The sequence below is a fragment of the Podarcis melisellensis genome, assembly GCF_964234715.1.
Source record: "Podarcis melisellensis genome assembly, chromosome: 17".
Lineage (NCBI taxonomy): Eukaryota > Metazoa > Chordata > Lepidosauria > Squamata > Lacertidae > Podarcis > Podarcis melisellensis.
The window spans coordinates 39,063,959-39,082,489 of NC_138534.1; the positions used below are offsets into that span (position 1 = coordinate 39,063,959).

General features: G+C 42.9%; 1 long non-coding RNA gene across 1 annotated transcript; it reads right to left on the minus strand.

Moving 5' to 3' along the window:
- Positions 1-3,394: 3,394 nt before the first annotated feature.
- LOC309360458 lies at positions 3,395-15,250 on the minus strand. The gene is made up of 3 exons (XR_014164169.1): positions 15,198-15,250; positions 14,564-14,654; positions 3,395-3,708 (listed from the first exon to the last, which is right to left on the minus strand). It is a non-coding gene; the product is annotated as an uncharacterized lncRNA (long non-coding RNA).
- Positions 15,251-18,531: the final 3,281 nt, after the last annotated feature.

The following is an 18,531-nucleotide window of genomic DNA, read 5'->3' on the forward strand; positions in this document are numbered from 1 at the left end:
GTGAGGTTTAAGATGCTGACATGATAGACCACCAAGGCAAGGCAAGGGATAGGTCACAGAGAACATAACAACTGCGAATACAGAAACATCTACCAAGCACTTGCCCTCCATGTGGAGAGAAAAACTATCCCAGCAACCATTCATCCTTGCTCATTCCTAGACAACTCTTTTGGAGGGAAGTCACAACGATATAAATAAGGAAAATATATAGATACGTATAGGTGTGTGTGTGTGTGTGTGTGTGTGTATAGTATTATAAAGAATGATAAAATGTGTAACTGAATGTAATATTCCAAAATAAAACAATAAAATGTGAAAAAGGAAGAAAAACAACAACTCTTTCTTTCTTTCTTTCTTTCTTTCTTTCTTTCTTTCTTTCTTTCTTTCTTTCTTTCTTTCTTTTGTGTTTTAGTTAGTTTTAATTAAAGATTTTTGTGTGTGACACAAACCAAACAAATAAGCAAGGAAACGGTACATATAGCACCTCCACTTTCAATTCAAGGATTCTTTTTCACAGTTTGTTTATATTCGGTATGAGGAACTTTTGAAATAATAATCCTCCCAAAGCTAATTTACCCGGTGCTATTTTTCTAGGGGGGGGGGGGAAAGGTGCCGGAACTCACCATGAATGCCTCCCTTCAGGAGTGCCAACCTTGAAAAAAATAATGGGGTTGGGGAGCAGGTAAGCCCAGCCCCACGTAATCAATCACATGACGCAGTGACACCATTTGAATTGGAATCTCCATCAACTTTGTGGGGGGCCTGCCCCCTCAAATATTTTATTGTGGGGGGCGAAGCCCGGACAACCCCTAGGAGTTGGCTCCTAGGTCTCCCTTGTTCTCTTATAAGGGTGATGATACCCACCTGAGAGATGCCGGAACTGAGTTCCAGCTGAAAAAAGCCCTGAATTTACATATTCCAAACTCTCCCAATCTGGATTCACCCAACCCAACTCTGTAAGTGGCAGAAAACATGACACTCATTTATTTTCTCACACAACAGGGCACGAATAAACTCCAAATTCCTGCCCCTCCCCTACTCAGAAGGAAGATGGGTAATTTGTAACATAGAACTACACTACATCGCCAAACAAGTGCACCACGTAATCCCATATATCCTAGAAGACGAAATGAAACAATGGGTGCACATGGAGAATAGCTGTCAAGCGTCCCTTATTTGGCGGGACAGCCCCTTATCCCAGCGCCATGTCCCACTGCTGTCCCTTATTGATGATGTCCCTTAAATTTCCAGGGTTTCAAAGGAAGCAGCTCCTCTCCCTCCCTCCCTGCCGGCCAGGGAGGAGGGAGGCTCCAACTGTGTTGCTTAGCTGCGTTGCTCACCCAATAAGGAGTCTGAGAATGACTGGGGGTGGAGCTTGCATGCCTTGTGCCGATCAAATCGGCCACATTGCCTGGGGACTTGACTTTGCTCAGCGCTTCCCAGCGGAGAGGTGACGGTGGTATTCCTTGCTGCATCCCCTTTGCCGGGTTGCTGCGCTATGGGAACCACTGCTTGAGGCTTCGTTTGGCTGCTGGTTGACTAAAATCCCTTATTTTGGCTTCTGATCCCTTATTTTCGAGGCTGCTGGTCCCTTATTTTCAAATCTGTAAGTTGGCAGGTATGACATGGAGATCGATAAAACCCCCACTACGGAACTAGCCATTCCTCCAAAACAAACTAAGGAAAATTCCCACCACCCTAAACAGGTTCACACAATGGAAGGAAAAATTAGGAAAACTGGCCCCAACCCCATGCTCCCTGATTCCCCTGGCCCATCCCGCACTATAAAGCATGTTCTCCCTAAAATGAGAGCACGGGTTGCGGTGGGGGCCGCCAGGCCAACCCTCTGTTGCCAGGCAGGTTAATGGCTATTGCCTGGGCAACGATTGGCTGACCGGGTTGCTGGGGCAAATTGCATGTTGCGATTTGGGTGGGTGGGACCAAAGGCTTTAAATATTGTGGGCACTCTGCTTTTGCTTTCTCTTTCGCAGAGTGCATTGGATCACCCGCTTGCCTGCCCTCTTTTCCGGCTGACCTTGCTATGCCTGTCATGGGGTCATCTGCCTTGGGGCAGGGGCCTACTAGGAATTTTGTCCATTTGGCTGATTGGCTGGTGCCATTTGGTTTTTGCCTACTTCTTAGTAATTCGTCACAACTTGTAAGGTTGCAATTAGGCAATGGTGCTGGAAGAGAATTCCGTTAAAGGAATCCTGGGGCTTGCCAAGATTTTGTCCAATCCCTGAAATGGGACCAGGGCCGGCAAGCCTTGGGGAGCTGGTTGGGTGAGCGGTGAGGGACTGTCGCTCAGCTCAACTGATCCCCAACATTGTCTTTCCCTTCACTGGCTTCCGAGGGAGTTCGGAAAGTCAGTTCTGTCCCAGACGGGAGGACAGATAGTCATAACCAATGCCTAAGCAACCACTCACAGATTATGTATTTTAATAAAGTTGTGGCCAAAATAGTGCCAAAAACCTTAAACTAAAATTATGTGTGATTTGTGAATTATTTTGAGGGGTGGCTTGGGGACCTCCCCATGCAACACTATGCATCCAAAATAACTCCTTTCGCACCTGAGCTCTTAGCATGCAAGAAATCAACTCAGAAACAACTGCCCAAGTGGAATAGTATGTTGACAAAGCCTCAAGAGTAGGTGTTGAATCCTTTTCTGTGAGGTAGGGTCAAATAATTTTTTAGTTCTGTGCCCTGTGGCCTTTGAGCTCCCCAAACAAGCTGCCATGAAAACAGGCCAAAACTTTAAAAAGAAAATAAAATCTATAAGAGATCCGAAGAGTTAAACTGAAGCATTTTTACGCTCTTTTTTAGTTCCTTTGAATCCTGCTGTAAACAGTAGAGAGGTGACAAAATAACAGTAATGCTGTTATGTTACATAGAAACCATATATATTTAGGATTTCTGGGAAAACTGAAAGCAAATAAGCAAGAGTTTGGTAGAGAATGGATAATACTTAAGAAATATGTAAAACTTTATTGTACATATAACTCCATGTTAGCAGAAATTGAGTGATATTTGTAAAGAAAAAGAAAAGATGAAAGGAATGTATACAAAGCAGAAAGAAATGATATTATATAATGTAAACCTGTCTAAAAAAGGATGTTATATCAAACAGTATAATGAGAAGGATGGGAAGGATTGCGCCGATGAGTACTTTTGCTATGTAAATAACTTTGTATTTTTTTATTTCTTTGTTTCTTATCTTTATTACTTCTTTATTTTTTATTTCTTTATAAATTTTCAACTTTATATAATTTCCTTTTTTTTACATGTTAAGAGATAGTACAGAATGTTTGTATTGACATGCAAATTTTTAATTAATTAATTTAATTAATTTTTAAATAAAGGATATTAAAGGATATTACAATGAAGGATATTAAAGAACAAAAGCAAGAGTTTGGTATGCTGTGATCCATGGAAGAAGAAGGCCATCAGAAGTCAAGCAATGAAAAGTGGAAGGGGGGGAAATGTAATTTTCTATTTAGTGGCTCCCTATAAATGCAAGTCAGCAGTTAAGAAAAACCTGCTTTTTGCACACACAGACACACATTTGCAATAAGGATAAAATGTGCCAGAAGCGGCGTTGAGCAACTTCCAAAGGTCATTTAAAAGGTGACATCACCAGTACAGACTGTGCTTGGGGAAGATTGGAATGGAAGTCCCTGGCTGCTGGAGATAATTCTTCAGAGGTCTGCCCTGAAAAACAGCAATGGTCAAAGGTTACTCAAATATTAGAAATTGTTGGGTGTGCTGCCACTGAGCTGAGTCTGTAAGATAACCTGAAGGCTTGAGTCCCTATAGCTGGCAGTCTGGGTCTGCACGCCGTGGCAAATGATGGATGACTGCATTGCTTTCTTTTCATCAGCAGGGGGCAGTCATCCTGGGTGGAAAAACCAACTGAGCTCCATCTAGAGGAAGGGAGGGGTAACTACATCCTGCCTCAAGTATATGTTTGAGATGCCAAGCTTTTAATATTGCCATGTAATATTGCATGCACCACAATATCTGCTTATTTGTCGGCGGTGCTAAATAAGATGCAAAACCACAAACATGGGCCTCAGGCAATCATCTCACCCTCCGACATTCCTCAGATGAAAATAGGGACGTTCTGTTCTACACTGGTATCACTGCTTGAGCATTTTTCACTGATCAAGTACAAAAGCTATTAGAGGAAGCACACACGAAGCTGCAGTATTTTAAGCACGGAAATCTTTGAATTTATGTATTGCATTTAGGCAGTGCCTTGGGGGGGGGCGCAGGGGTATGCATACCCCTAAACATTTTCTTCATGTTACAGACGCTTCAGGTTACAGACTCCGCTAACTCAGAAATAGTACCCCTGGTTAAGAACTTTGCTTCAGGATGAGAACAGAAATTGTGCTCTGGTGACGCGGCAACAGCAGGAGGCTGCATTAGCTAAAGTGGTACCTCAGGTTAAGAACAGTTTCAGGTTAAGAACAGACCTCCGGAACGAATTAAGTTCTTAACCCGAGGTACCACTGTACTTTTGTCCATTTACTGTATTTAATTTTCCCAATTTGAACTATAAAATGGTGATTTTCTTGAGTCAAAATGAGAGTGCCCCTAAACATTTTTTAGGGGGGAAAAGCACCGCATTTAGGGAAGCCTGAGATGAAAAGAAACACCCAAATAAATAAATAAATAAATACAGCGAAGTAGCACTGATACTGGGGGGTGGGGTTATTGGGTTATTGCTTTTGGTTTGATTTTATATGTTGTGGTTTTGTTTGTGAATCACCCTGAGACCTCCAGGTATAGGACGGTATATAAATTGAATGAATGAATGAATGAATGAATGAATGAATACTGATGTAGAATAGAATGTATCTCTGTTTTCATCTGAGGAATATGGAAGGGTATGTTATCAAACCTTTCACTCTCACACAAATGGAAATGGCTCCTGGTCAAACTGCAGTGAGATAACAGACTATGACACCTTGCCAAGGCTCCTGGTGCTTTTACATTCTTAAAAGGCTGAAAGGTATCAGGGACCAGGCCTGCTGAAAAGTGATGCCCATGACCCTGGGAGACTTTTTCCTTCATCTGCTTCTTGACACTGGGGGGTCTCCTTTGTGACCACCAAAGCCCTGCCACACAGAATGCTGTCTGAAGGGGATTATGTTGCCATGTGGGAAAGTCTCGAGGGCTGTTTATCTGAGTCTCCTCTGCGCACACCTTCAATGTACGGAGGGGGACAATGTAAACATGTCTCCCGCCCCCAAAGTGAAAGGCACCATTGGATCTACATGGCTGCCGATACCATATAACACAGGTCTTGAAAAGCCTACACTGGCTCCCAGTACGTTTCCGAGCACAACTCAAAGTGTTAGTGCTGACCTTTAAAGCCTTGAACGGCCTCGGTCCAGTATACCTGAAGGAGCATCTCCACCCCCGTCATTCAGCACTGAGGTCCAGCGCCGAGGGCCTTCTGGCGGTTCCCTCACTGCGAGAAGTGAGGTTACAGGGAACCAGGCAGAGGGCCTTCTCGGTGGTGGCGCCCGCCCTGCGGAATGCCCTCCCACCAGATGTCAAAGAGAAAAATAACTACCAAACTTTTAGAAGACATCTGAAGGCAGCCCTGTTTAGGGAAGCTTTTAATGTTTAATAGGTTATTGTATTTTAGTGTTTTGTTGGAAGCTGCCCAGAGTGGCCGAGGAAACCCAGCCAGATGGGCGGGGTATAAATAAAAAATTATTATTATTATTATTATTATTATCTACTGTACTTCCATACCAGGGCTGCCAAGTAGGGGGCCCTGGGGGTGTTGCCCTGAAAATTTTCAATGAAGGCAATGGGCCCCCTCAAAGTTTCACAGCAGCTTTGCATGCACATCATGGGACGTGCTTGTGTCATGCGCCCGTCCACACGAAGCATCAGTATGCCCCGTGGCGTGATTAAAAATGATTTAAAAAAACAAAATTTAATTACTAATAGCAAACAAAGCCGTTCTTAGTATATGCTTACGTTTGTCCAAGATGGAACCAGGAGGTTAACACCAACAGATCCTAAGATAGACTAATGAAAGTTACTGATTTGGAGAAGGAGGAAGGAAGCAAAGTCTGAGAACACAATCTACATATCAAGAAGTAGTTGCTTAAGGAAGAATAAGCAGGCTTGTGGGAATAGGATGTCCACTCACCAATTGGTTTAGGTAACATTGCGAACTTTGTTGCTGTACTCCAGAAGGCTGATACTCTGAAAGATAAAAGTCAAGCCACAAGACCTGGCAGCCACGTTGCTCCCTTCTTTTTGCCCACCCCCAATATTGTTTGATGTACTGATGAAGGCTGTTCACTTCATCGGCGTTTGACACAAAAATGACGAGCAGAATCCGAGACCAGGGAAGAGAAACGGCGGAAGAAGATTGGAAAAAATTTAAAGACTATCTAAAGAAATACTCAAAAATTAGTGAATGTTAGATTGACGCTGGATGAGAAAATTAGGGGTTAAATAGCGATAATGGTTATGATAAAAGAAAATGAGGGTTAACGAAATTAAGCTGAAAGTAAGGGAGGGATTTGCTGATTAATTAATTAGACATGAGAATACAGAAAGGGGAGGCATGAGGAAGTCGGGAAAGTAAGTTACAAGAAATTAAGATTTGAAACTACATGTGTTGTATGTTTTTATGTTTTATGTTTTGTTTGTTATCTTAAAAATTTGTGAAACCTTAATAAAAAAATTATTAAAAAAAACCACACACACTCAGTTCCCACAAAAGCTATAATTAGCAGAATGGCTGGATTCAGCTTTCCAGTGATACTCCGTGTAAAGTCTGATTTGCCTGAGTTTCCATCCATCCTGGGCACTTCTATTTGTTAATTCTGAATTTTCATCCTTTTCAGCCACCCATGTAACGTCCCAATCTGGAAGGTTTTGCAAGACCCACGTAGTTGCCTAAAGATGCAGATAATGATCACACAATCCGGCAGAGAAAATTGATTGGGTCAAAGGGAATAAATGGTTGTTTGACAGATCAGACTTTATACAGTCAGATTTTATGCTCAGATGGCTTAAACCTGAAGGCAAGTGTTAGGTATAATTTAGTACTGGGAGCCTAAAATGCTCAGAGAGAGCCTAACCACTCTGTTCTGCATGTCAAATTAACAACCCAATAGCGAGCTTTCCCTGCTAAATGTTCACTGTTTGGCAGGCTGCCACACCACAAAGCTCCCTGTACAACCTTCTCAAAAATGAAAACGTGTTATTCTAAGGCAGCTCTGTGAATACACATTCTGTCAGAACTGGAAGGAAATATTTGGGGTAGGCAGGCTGAGAAAACAGTAAGGTGTTGGGTGTCAAATTTGATTTAAACGGGCTGCAGCTTAGCACACTGGCACTAGAACACAGCTGCACAGGCCAGCAGGCCTCAGATCTCAAGTGAAAGCAGACAGGCGAAAGGGTACCATGCAGTCTTTCAAAAAATGTATATATTGGGAGCGTCACTTCAGAGAAGCATCTAGCTCTCAGGGACGCAAACAGCAACCGACAAAGGCTCAAAAAGCAGCAGAAAGCTTCTAAAAGTAAGGCATTGCATAGTTTTCCTCGCTTTCTTGTACGTCTACTATTTCTTGTATCCTTGACTTTACCATCCATCTAACTTAAAATCGCAAGCCCTTCATCTCCTTCTTCAAGGCCATCCTGTGAATCTCATGCAAAAAGTATACATTATTATTCTTACTGTTTCTTATATTTCTTTACTGCCCTTCACCTGTGGACCTCAGGATGGTTCACAGCATAGAAATACAAGAAAAAACTCAAAATATGCAAGTTCTCCTTGATTTGACTATGTACATACCCTACAACATTTCTCTGATGAAAATGGGGATGGCCTATTCAATAATTATAATTATATAATTATAATTATATCCTGCCTATCAGACTGGGTTGCCCTAGCCGCTTTGGGCGGCTTCCAACATATATAGTAAAGGTAAAGGGTAAAGGGACCCCTGACTGTTAGGTCCAGTCGTGACCGACTCTGAGGTTGCGGCACTCATCTCGCTTTATTGGCCGAGGGAGCCGGCGTACAGCTTCCGGGTCATGTGGCCAGCATGACTAAGCCAGTTCTGGCGAACCAGAGCAGTGCATGGAAACGCTGTTTACCTTCCCGCCGGAGTGGTATCTATTTATCTACTTGCACTGGTGTGCTTTCGAACTGCTAGGTTGGCAGGAGCTGGGACCGAGCAACAGGAGCTCACCCCGTCGTGGGGATTCGAACCGCCGACCTTCTGATCGGCAAGTCCTAGGCTCTGTGGTTTAACCCACAGCGCCACCCACGTCCCTCTAAGCAGAGGGTAAAAGGGGTTAAACAGAACCCACAGCGCCACCCGCGTCCCTAATACAGTGGTACCTTTGGTTAAGTACTTGATTCGTTCTGCAGGTCTGCTCTTAACCTGAAACTGTTCTTAACCTGAAGCACCACTTTAGCTAATAGGGCCTCCCACTGCCACAGTGCCGCCAGAGCCCAATTTCTGTTCTCATCCTGAAGCAAAGTTCTTAACCTGAAGCACCATTTCTGGGTTAGCAGAGTCTGTAACCTGAAGCGTATGTAACCTGAAGCGTATGTAACCCGAGGTACCACTGTAAAACATTAAAAATTTAAAAACATCCCTATACAGGGCTGCTTTGGGATGTCTTCTAAAGACTGTATAGTTACTTCTCTCCTTGTGTTGATGGCTGCATAACTCCATACCCTCAAACATTTCTCCAATGAATATAGGGATGACCTAAGGAAAAGCAGGACATTCTGGGATCACATCAGAAACTGGGATGGGTTCTGTAAATCTAGGACTATTCCTGGAAAATAAGGACACTTGGAGGGTCTGCATGGTCCCCACCTCCCCAAGTAGTGAGAAGTTACAAGGGCAGTGCTACCCAGTGGCGTAGCGTGGGGGGTGCAGGGGGGGCCCGGCCGCAACATCTGGGGGTTAGGGAAATCCACGGGTTAGGGGGCGCAAATCCATGGGTTAGGGGGCGCAAATTACTTGCCTTGCCCCGGGTGCTGATAACCCACGCTACACCACTGGTGCTACCTGGGTCTGGCTTTGGAGGAGAAACCACTGAAGCCCTTTTTTACTTGCCTTCTTTACAACACACAGGCTGAGCGTAAGTGAAGGCAAGCAGTGTGTGAACACCAACCAGAGAGCAGATCAGGGCAGACAGATTTGGGTAACAAAATGGGAAGGGATTTGGTTCAGGCAGCCCAGCAGAACCACACCTGCTAATCTGCCATGAAACTGCTCAAAACAGCACAGTGATGGTACGGTACCTCAACTAAGCCAGTCTTTCTCAAAGTGGGCAATACTTTCCCCTGGCGATGATGGAACCATCCAGGGGAGTGGTATTGCCTCGGGTGCAATTGGGGGGCATTGAATAAAAATAAGGGAGGAGAGTAATGATGCTTACCACCAGGGTTGGGACAGCAATAGTGCCTCCCAGTGGATCCAGCGGTTGTGCTAAAGGCAAGGGGCTTTCCTGAGCCAATGGGAGGCAGGCTGCAGTGGCGCCCCCACCCTGGGGCGGATTGGATTGAACCAGGGGGTCACTGAGTAATTTTTTTCCCCTGAAAAGGGGACGGTAGGTCAAATAAGTTTGGGAACCTCTGAACTAAGCTATAACATACACCTCTCCGTGGTGCTGGTGGGATTGTGGTAAAATGGGGTCGTTCTTGCACATGTGGTGGAGTTGTCCCCAAGTGAGCACTTTCTGGTTCGTTACATTTAAAATCAGTGACACCTGATACTGCGATACTTTCGTCCATTTCTGCAGATATGTAGGGCAATCTCTGTCATAAGCAGATACAGTGGTACCTCAGGTTACATACGCTTCAGGTTACAGACTCCACTAACCCAGAAATAATACCTCAGGTTAAGAACTTTGCTTCTGGATGAGAACAGAAATCATGCGGCGTCGGAGCGTCGGCAGTGGGAGGCCCCATTAGCTAAAGTGGTACCTCAGGTTAAGAACGGACCTCCAGAATGAATTAAGTTCTTTACCCGGGGTACCACTGTACAGTCGTATCTTGGAAGTAGAACAGCCTAGTTCTCTAATGTTTTGGCTCCCGAATGATCGAAACCCAGAAGTGACTGTTCTGGTTTTTGAACATTCTTTTGGAAGCCGAACGTCCGACGGGGCCTCCACATCTTCTGATTGGCTGCAGGAACTTCCTGCAGCCAATCAGAAGCCATGCTTTGGTTTTTGAACATTTTGGAAGTCGAACGAACTTCTGGAAGGGATTCCGTTTGACTTCCAAGGTATGATTGTGCTAGTAGAATTGCTGCTGGCCGCAGCCTGTCCACAAACTGCCCATCAGTGGAAGTCTCACCCCACATCAGAGTTCTTCATGCAGTGGCTCAGACTGGACATTTTGTAAACACCTACTTCTCCTTTGTAGCACGTATGTGTTACATAATGTAGGAGACCGCTTGAGTTTTATACAGCTTTGGGGGAAATCATTTTCTTTGTTTATACCAGGGCAACCTTTAGTAGGGAGTAGAAGATTCTATAGTCCACATTCTTCCTCTGATTTACTTGAGTTGTTTGGAAATAATCCACATATATAATAATATTAATAATAATTTATTGAATTTATATAATGTCCCTTGTCTGCTTAAATCTTTGTATTTTTATGATGATAACTATACTAAAAAGGAAATAAATAAATTTTCTAACAATTAGTTTTTTTAAAAAAAAAGACTCATAGGCAATCCTGTCCCATTTATAAACATGAACTTTTAAAAAGCAAAACCATAGTGAAGAAGGGCGTAGTAATCAGACAGAGAACTCCCAACAACATGCAGAAATATGGGCCAGGAAAGCTCCCCCCAAAAGAATAAATTATGTGTGCAAAAATTCGTACTGCAGCCTCTCATAAAGAAAAGGCTGTATCGGAGAATTTTCAAAATGATTTGCAACGCTGAACTCCATTTTGAATGTTTATATAAGGCCCTTCTCTGGCAGTCCCTCAACCACTGGGTCAGCACTGGCATATTTAGTAGTGAAAAATTTTGTCTTGAATTTCACAGAGCACAGGAATATGCGATGCTGGCATACTGGCCAATTTTCAGCAGAGCTGACTGGGTTCTCATCTAACATTTCCTTGCCGTTCCTAATTTCTATGCCATCTGCTCTGGTATGTGGTGTATAGCAAACAAAACTCTCCATCATCCCCCCAGTTTTTACTTTATAGGATTCTGAAATGCATTTCTTTGCTTTCACACCATATTAACCATTATATGCAGAAACCCAGAGCTGCAGTAATGTAGAACCTAAATTCTATGTCCAGCACTAGGATTTTCTGATGTTAGCATAAGACACTAGTATACAAAAAAATCATAATATTTTTTTCCCTAATGAAGGTTCTGCAGATATTCTAAGATCAACACACCTTCTTTTCTGTCTTCTGAAGTGGGAAAAGAGAAAAATCCAGGACTGTTGCATATGGATTGTGAAGCCACTGGTGGAGGAAGAGGGGTGCGGGGGGAGCGCAACGTCCCTGGCAGCGTGATCCTGGTGGGGTGCCATCGCGGCTGCCCCCCTGCCCACACTGGGCGCCTTGACCCCAGGATGTGCGCCATGCCCCCGGGATGCGAGCTAGCCCTGCCCTGCCTGCTCTCCACCCCCCGGTGCTGGAGCATGAAGCTCCGCCATTGTGTGAACCTGGGTGCAAAATCAGCATTAGGGGTCATGCCAATTGGCTCTCATTCTCCCAGCGATGAACCACCTTTACTACTCCATTCAAGCTCCATTTAAATACATAAGTAAACATTTCAGCACCAAAAGTGCTTCTTTTTCCCTTCTCCTCCCACTTCTGCACAGGACCATGATTCACACATTTCCTTGTTCATAACAGGGCATTTGTGCCTCTGATTTGGCCTTCAGATTATTTCCTATGTCTATGGATGCGCCTGAAGAATCTCCTTGTCCTTGTGATGGGCTGGGATTCAGACTCGGAGGCTGAACCTGAGGGATCCCAGCCTGCACAGGATTCCCTGCCTCCAGAACCAGTTGAGCCGGGGCTGGGGCTTGAGCCTGAAGGGTCCTCACCTGTGCTGGATCCTCAGGTGCAGGCACCAGCTGAGTCTGCTCTGGCTCCTGAGGTGATGGAGGACCCATTGCCTGCAGGTGCTCCACTCTCAGCCCCATCAGAGGAAGAGGAGGTTGTCTCTGGGTCCGGTAACCCTCCAGCCTCTCCTGAGCTGCAGAGGCTCAAGGCAGAGAGGCGGAGGGAACTAAGTTCCCACAGGAGGAGTGCTCGCCTCCAGGCCAGGAGAGGCGAGTCACCAGAGGATTGGGGCTGCCCTATGCCTCGGGGCAGATAAAAACCGGCCAGCCCCAGTCCCAAGTTGTGGGAGCAACATTGCTGGTTGTTAGTTCCTGCCTGAACCCTGTCCTGTTTTTCTGCCAGAGTTCCTGACTTCACCTGACTCCCTGCCCTGCACCCAGGTTCAGCTACTACGGACTGCCTCCTCGTTGCACCTTTGACCATGAACCGGACTTGGACCTCGCCTCTCGGGTAACCCACGGGACCAGCACAGTCCTATTGTGATGTGGATATGTCAGTTTGTTCATGTGGTGGAAATAATTAGTTCTTTGAATGTTGCGGGGAGTGAGGTAGGAATTGTTTGCATTGAGAGATTGAATTGTTTTTTTGGGGGGGAAATGAACTCACATAAAACCAGGTTCAAGTATTCAGTGATGCTTTAAAAACTTTGTTGTATTTATTGTTTGGGGTTTGGGCAATGGGTGTGTATATCTATTCCCTGTAGAAGCGCATGAAACCAAAAGCCTGTGACCTCTTATAAGGCATAATTTCCATATGAGAGGTGCCGGAGCATAACTTTATCTGGAAATAATGTTCATTCTCTCGCACATGGAAGTCCTCCCCCCCCCCCCCACCAAGCATAAGTGGACCAAAAACAGTTTCTCAGTGGGGACAACATGGCGTCCTCACCATGTTTAACATCCCTTCAGAATAAAGGACTGTCCACTGTAAAGCAGGACACATCATTTTCAAACATTGGAATTTCATCATCAGGGCCAGATTTAGGTTTGATGAGGCTACAAATTGTAGCTGTCTTTTTGTGTTGAATATATGCTATATGGTAATTTAATAAACACAAAACACTGTTGCTGTATGTAGGTTTTATTTTATTTGTTTTTCATCTTATATTTTGGAAATGTACATGCAGTCCCCCCCCTTTTACATTTTTTGGGGCCCCCAAGAGAGTGGGGCCCTAAGCTATCGCCTGTTTAGCTTATAGGTAAAACTGGCACTGTTCATAAGCTCTGGTCTCATTTTTAAAACGGGTAAAAATAATGCCTAAACACATTAGAGAAGCAGCCCTACAGGGTGGAGGTTGTGGGAGGTGGGGTGCTTAAGGTATACAGACCTCAAACTTTGCAGTGACGACTGACTGAAATATGGTGCAGACAGAGGGTTTGTTTGCTTGCATATTCAGCCAAGTGCTTTATTAACATTTCTCTGCTGAGGAATTATTAGCACGCTCTGCATGAGTTTTCCTCTAGAGAAGGAGCCTGTGATAACTACCAAGGAGAGACTCGGGCCAAGCCATAATTTCTTTGCATCTTGCAATATTACAGCTCTTTGAGGGTGACAGCCACACCATCTGCAGCTGCAATCTTTTGCCACAAATAGCACAAAACATTTTCCCCTGCCTTGGTGCCTGCTATGTCATTCATCCTACCTATGTCCCGCTGTGGTCCTAGCAACCCCCCTCCCTCCGTCGTATTCCGCCTCCTCCTTCACCACCGCCTATCTCTATTCCTGCGAGGCTTATTTTGAGTTCATTTCTGTGAGCTATTAATCACCTTCAGGGCCGGCCATTTAAAAATAAAACAAATTATGAGCCTGCGGACGTGACAAGTCATTTCCAGCCACCAAACCGCAGGGCCAAATATTTTCACTATGGCTGAAAAGATTTCTTGTACATGGGGAGGGAGTTCTGTGTCAGCGTTTGCATAGAGTTTCCACGTAAACTGTGTCATTCGCTAAATGGAGAGAGGGATGCATGGAAGGTTGACAGGGACAGCTCTTGCCAGCTCTTGAGCGGTTGCTAAAAGATGACACGTCGTGAGCTATGTTGATAACCCTCTTTGGGAGGAACTGCAAAAACGCAATTAGTGGTGCTAAAATCTATATCAAGAGAAGTGTATTTTTATCACTCAGAAGGAACTTCTAAGAAGACCAGTCTCACATTTCTCTACAGGGGAACAATATCTTTGTTCCACAGGAAGTAAAAAGGCCCACCTGCAATTAGAGTTATCCTTACAACATATGATGGGGCAAGGGTGGAGCTGTGGTCTAAACCACTGAGCCTAGGGCTTGCCGATCAGAAGGTCAGCGGTATGTAAACCTGAAGCGTATGTAAACCGAGGTACCACTGTATTCACAAGTTGAACAGATCGAAGGGATGCTGAAGACGATTCTTTCCTGGAATGCTATGTAGTCGAAGACCAGTTTTGGAAAATTCAGTGTTCCAGTATGACAGACTGATCTTGGATATTTTACTTCATTGCTGCAGAATTGAAATACTGTAACATCTTTGCTTCTACTGATGTTGGGGTGGTGGTGGTTCTTATAAGATGTTATTATAAGATATCTGGGGAGAAGATAAGAAAATATAAAAGGGGGAGAATGTCGGGGGTGGGTTTTTAGAAGAAACTGAATGGGATAACTGGAAAAGCAATCTTAATAAATTGCTTCAAGCATTCCTAGTATCGGCCCAAGACTGTTACACAGGAATTTAACAGGCATATAGGATTTATTCAAGTTTTGCAAGGTGAAAGAAACCTGGACAGACATATACCATATTTTTTGCTCTACAAGACTCACTTTTTCCCTCCTAAAAAGTAAGGGGAAATGTGTGTGTGTCTTATGGAGCGAATGCAGGCTGCACAGCTATCCCAGAAGCCAGAACAGCAAGAGGGATTGCTGCTTTCACTGCGCAGCGATCCCTCTTGCTGTTCTGGCTTCTGAGATTCAGAATATTCTTTTTCTTGTTTTCGTCCTCCAAAAACTAGGTGCGTCTTGTGGTCTGGTGCGTCTTATAGAGCGAAAAATATGGTACATATAAATTTTGTAAGTACCAGAGTGAGATGCTACCGTAAAAGGAATAAGGACAGGGAAACTTCTAAAGACGTACGAACACGAAGATTGAAGCCCTTGCTGTACCCTCCGAAATCCTGAAGGAAAAAAAAGTGATTTAATATATTTGTTCTTGTGTCTAAGGAAGAGATATTATTTCTTGATAGAATGGAAGAAAAGGAATAAGAGACTGTACTGAGCAGGAAATCATGACATGTTCAGAAACAAATGTTAAGTTTAGAGAATCTTTGTAGCTGTAAAATACAGCTGGAATTACTAGATACATATACAGCACTTATAAAAAGGTACAAATTTCTGAAATAAACAAAAACTTCCAGTGGGGAAATAAGCCAGGCAGATGACTTGCATATAAATATTTTTTTCAAAACAAGAAACAAATCCCTCAATAAAAAGAAAGAAGAAATATTTCACGAATATAGAAAAGTTAAAGCAGTTCCTGAAACGAAACTCTCATATTTAACCTCTGTAGATCAACAAGGATTAGATGATCTGGTTTTGGAAGCTGAAATGTTAGAGGCTACTGAAATTGTTTAAAGTAAAATAAAATAAAAACGAAGCAAAACTCCTAGAACTGAACTGATGGATGTTCTTCAGCTTATTATAAAACCTTTGCTGATATATTGATAAAACTTTAAGGAAGACAATTAACAGCATACTGAAGAGTTTTATGGCTTGCCAAGAGTTGTAATCCCAAAAAAAGGAAAAGATCCATCGCATGTTACATTTTGAAAGACCTCTCTTCTTTCTTAGCACTGATTATATATATTTAAAAATGGTAGTATTTTAGCAAGGAGACTGAATAACATCATGCATAATCATCTAGATCAGGCTCAAACTGGCTTCATTCATTATCGTCACATGAGGGATAATATTTTAGGGTTGCAATATTCCCCAAAGTGAAAATCCAGACAAAATTGTGGAAGACAAAATGATAATCTTACTTTTAGATGCCGAATGTGTTTTTGATTATATTGAGTATCTGATTTTATTTAAGGTTTTAATTTGGCTTAATCTGTAGGAAATTGATTCAGTCCTAAAAGAAAGCAAGGATTACTGTCAATGGGATTATACAGTTGCCCTTCAGTTTGACAAAAGGTACGTGACAAAAGTGTCCTTTTATTTGTAGTTTTATTTGGTCTAGCTTTGGACCAAATAGCTTTGTAAAAGTTACAGAAAAACGACACTAAAATTTGTGCAAGACTCAATAAGAATCTGGAAAATCCCAGAAGAAGTAGCTTTGAGAATTAAAACAACAATACAATCATTAGATCGGTTAAAGAAGCTGGCACTTAGATTATTAAAAAGGTATAAATGAAATACAAGGAAAACAGTAAAATATTGGCATTAACATGGAGACAAACCAGTGTACAGTTTGGATATAACGGCGGAGGAACCAGTATGAAACTTCAGAACAAAAATAACAAAAATATTAAGAATTTCTCTATTAACAACTAGAAAGTGTCGTACAGGGTGTTATCATTCTCAGTAGACTATGAGAAAAATAATATCTTTTGCAGATAGGATTGCTTATGTAAAAATTATGATAAAGCTGAAAGTTCTCCTTAATTTCTTACCAATTACCACTGTGATCCAACAGATCAAGCAATTCCTGCAACTCATTTCAAAATACATCTGGGGGGGAGAGACCTAGAATTGATGTCAAGTCAAAATACTTTTGGGGGGATATTGGTCCCTAATGTAAAACTATATTACCATAAATAACAACTGCACAGACCAGATATTCAAGTATAATGCTCTATTACGTTCCGTCTTGTGAAGTAACAACAGTTGCAGAGCTACACACACACACAAAGTAATTTTTAAATATAAAATTGATTGAAAATAAGGGACCAGCAAGGCTAAATCCTGAAGCCTGGTCTGTCACCACTGAAATCAGTTTGCGAATCTAGAAATAAATACGGTGGTACCTCGGGTTAAGTGCTTAATTGAAATAAAATTATTTGTCGGCATAACTTTTGTGAAAATTATTTATATACTTATTTATTTATAAGACTTCAGTTATCCCCAGTGTAAAAAAAGGGGGGGGGCGCATTATCTTCCTGGCCAGGGCCTCTGCAAAACCTGTGTTTTGAGATGGATCTCCTCCTCTGAATAGACTCTGTCATGCCTCAGTCTCCCCAGTGGTGGGGCTGAGAAGAGTGCTGCATACCCAGTGCCTATGCCAAGGCTCCCCACATCTGAAATTAATAAAGCTGTGGCCATTTTAAATCCCAGGCAGTTGTCATGTTCGTTCATTTGCCACTTTGCAGTGGGGGGGGGGGGAGACTGCGCCTGGGCACACAACAACCTTTCCTTCACATCCCTGGGGTTTGTCCCAAGAATGCCTCAAGAAATTCAAAGCTTCAAAAATAAAATAATTGATATATGAGTTTGCTAACTCGCTTTTGAAGGGGCTGAACCTTGAAAGTTGACAGCAAGCAAATATATACATGGCGTGCTGCAGAAGCAGGTCCAAGTTCCCAGGAGACTTTCTCATTTCACAAAATCTTTACGGTGTAGCCAAAGATCCTCACCAATCGTACAATAGTGTAATAAAAAATGGTGTGTCGCTTGAAATGTGCTTTTTAAAAAAGCTAATCGCGCAACCCATTGCAATATCCGATATCTTTTAAAAATAATCAGAATAATAAAGACGATCATACTCAATGCAAAAAAGGACCTTACTCATTTACAATTTAACTTGACACTGCAACAACAGTCTCTCACTATGTGACATTCTTCATCCACCTTCATTATTCCAAATCATGCTGGCAATCAATCATTTGAGATTTGGTCCATTCCTTTTTTAATAGGCATAACTGCAACTAGAAAGCTAGCTAAGCCAAATATGATCCTATGGGTGTCGTTTGCTGGCAAGTAGACCTACCTAATCCCCTCCTACCTAATCCTTTTGGTCCCTCAACCACTGTGCTATAAATTTCGGTCTAGCGCAATTATACAAACCACACTTATTCGTATTTTATTTATTTTTTTATTTCATACAGTTTATATACGGTACTTCTTGATATTTAAAAACCCTTCCAAACTGCCCTAGCGTAACTGCCAAAGGGAAACAGTGGGACAGTCTCCCTCTGGAGGTTGTGGACTCTCCTTCCTTGGAGGTTCCCCCCCTCCTTAAACAATATTTTCAACAATACAATAACATACACATTTACTTTCAGCTCTGCCAAGCCTTTGGCTTTCCTCCCTCCCTCCAGCAGGTTTTCCACTTTCATGTCCTGTCTCGCACTTTAGCTCTTTAACCTATTGTCCACGTTGTAGGATTTATTTCAATCCTGCTAGTGTCTTCAAATTTTTGCAATTCTCATTCAAGTATACAATAAATTTACTCCAGTCCCTTTGAATTTTTT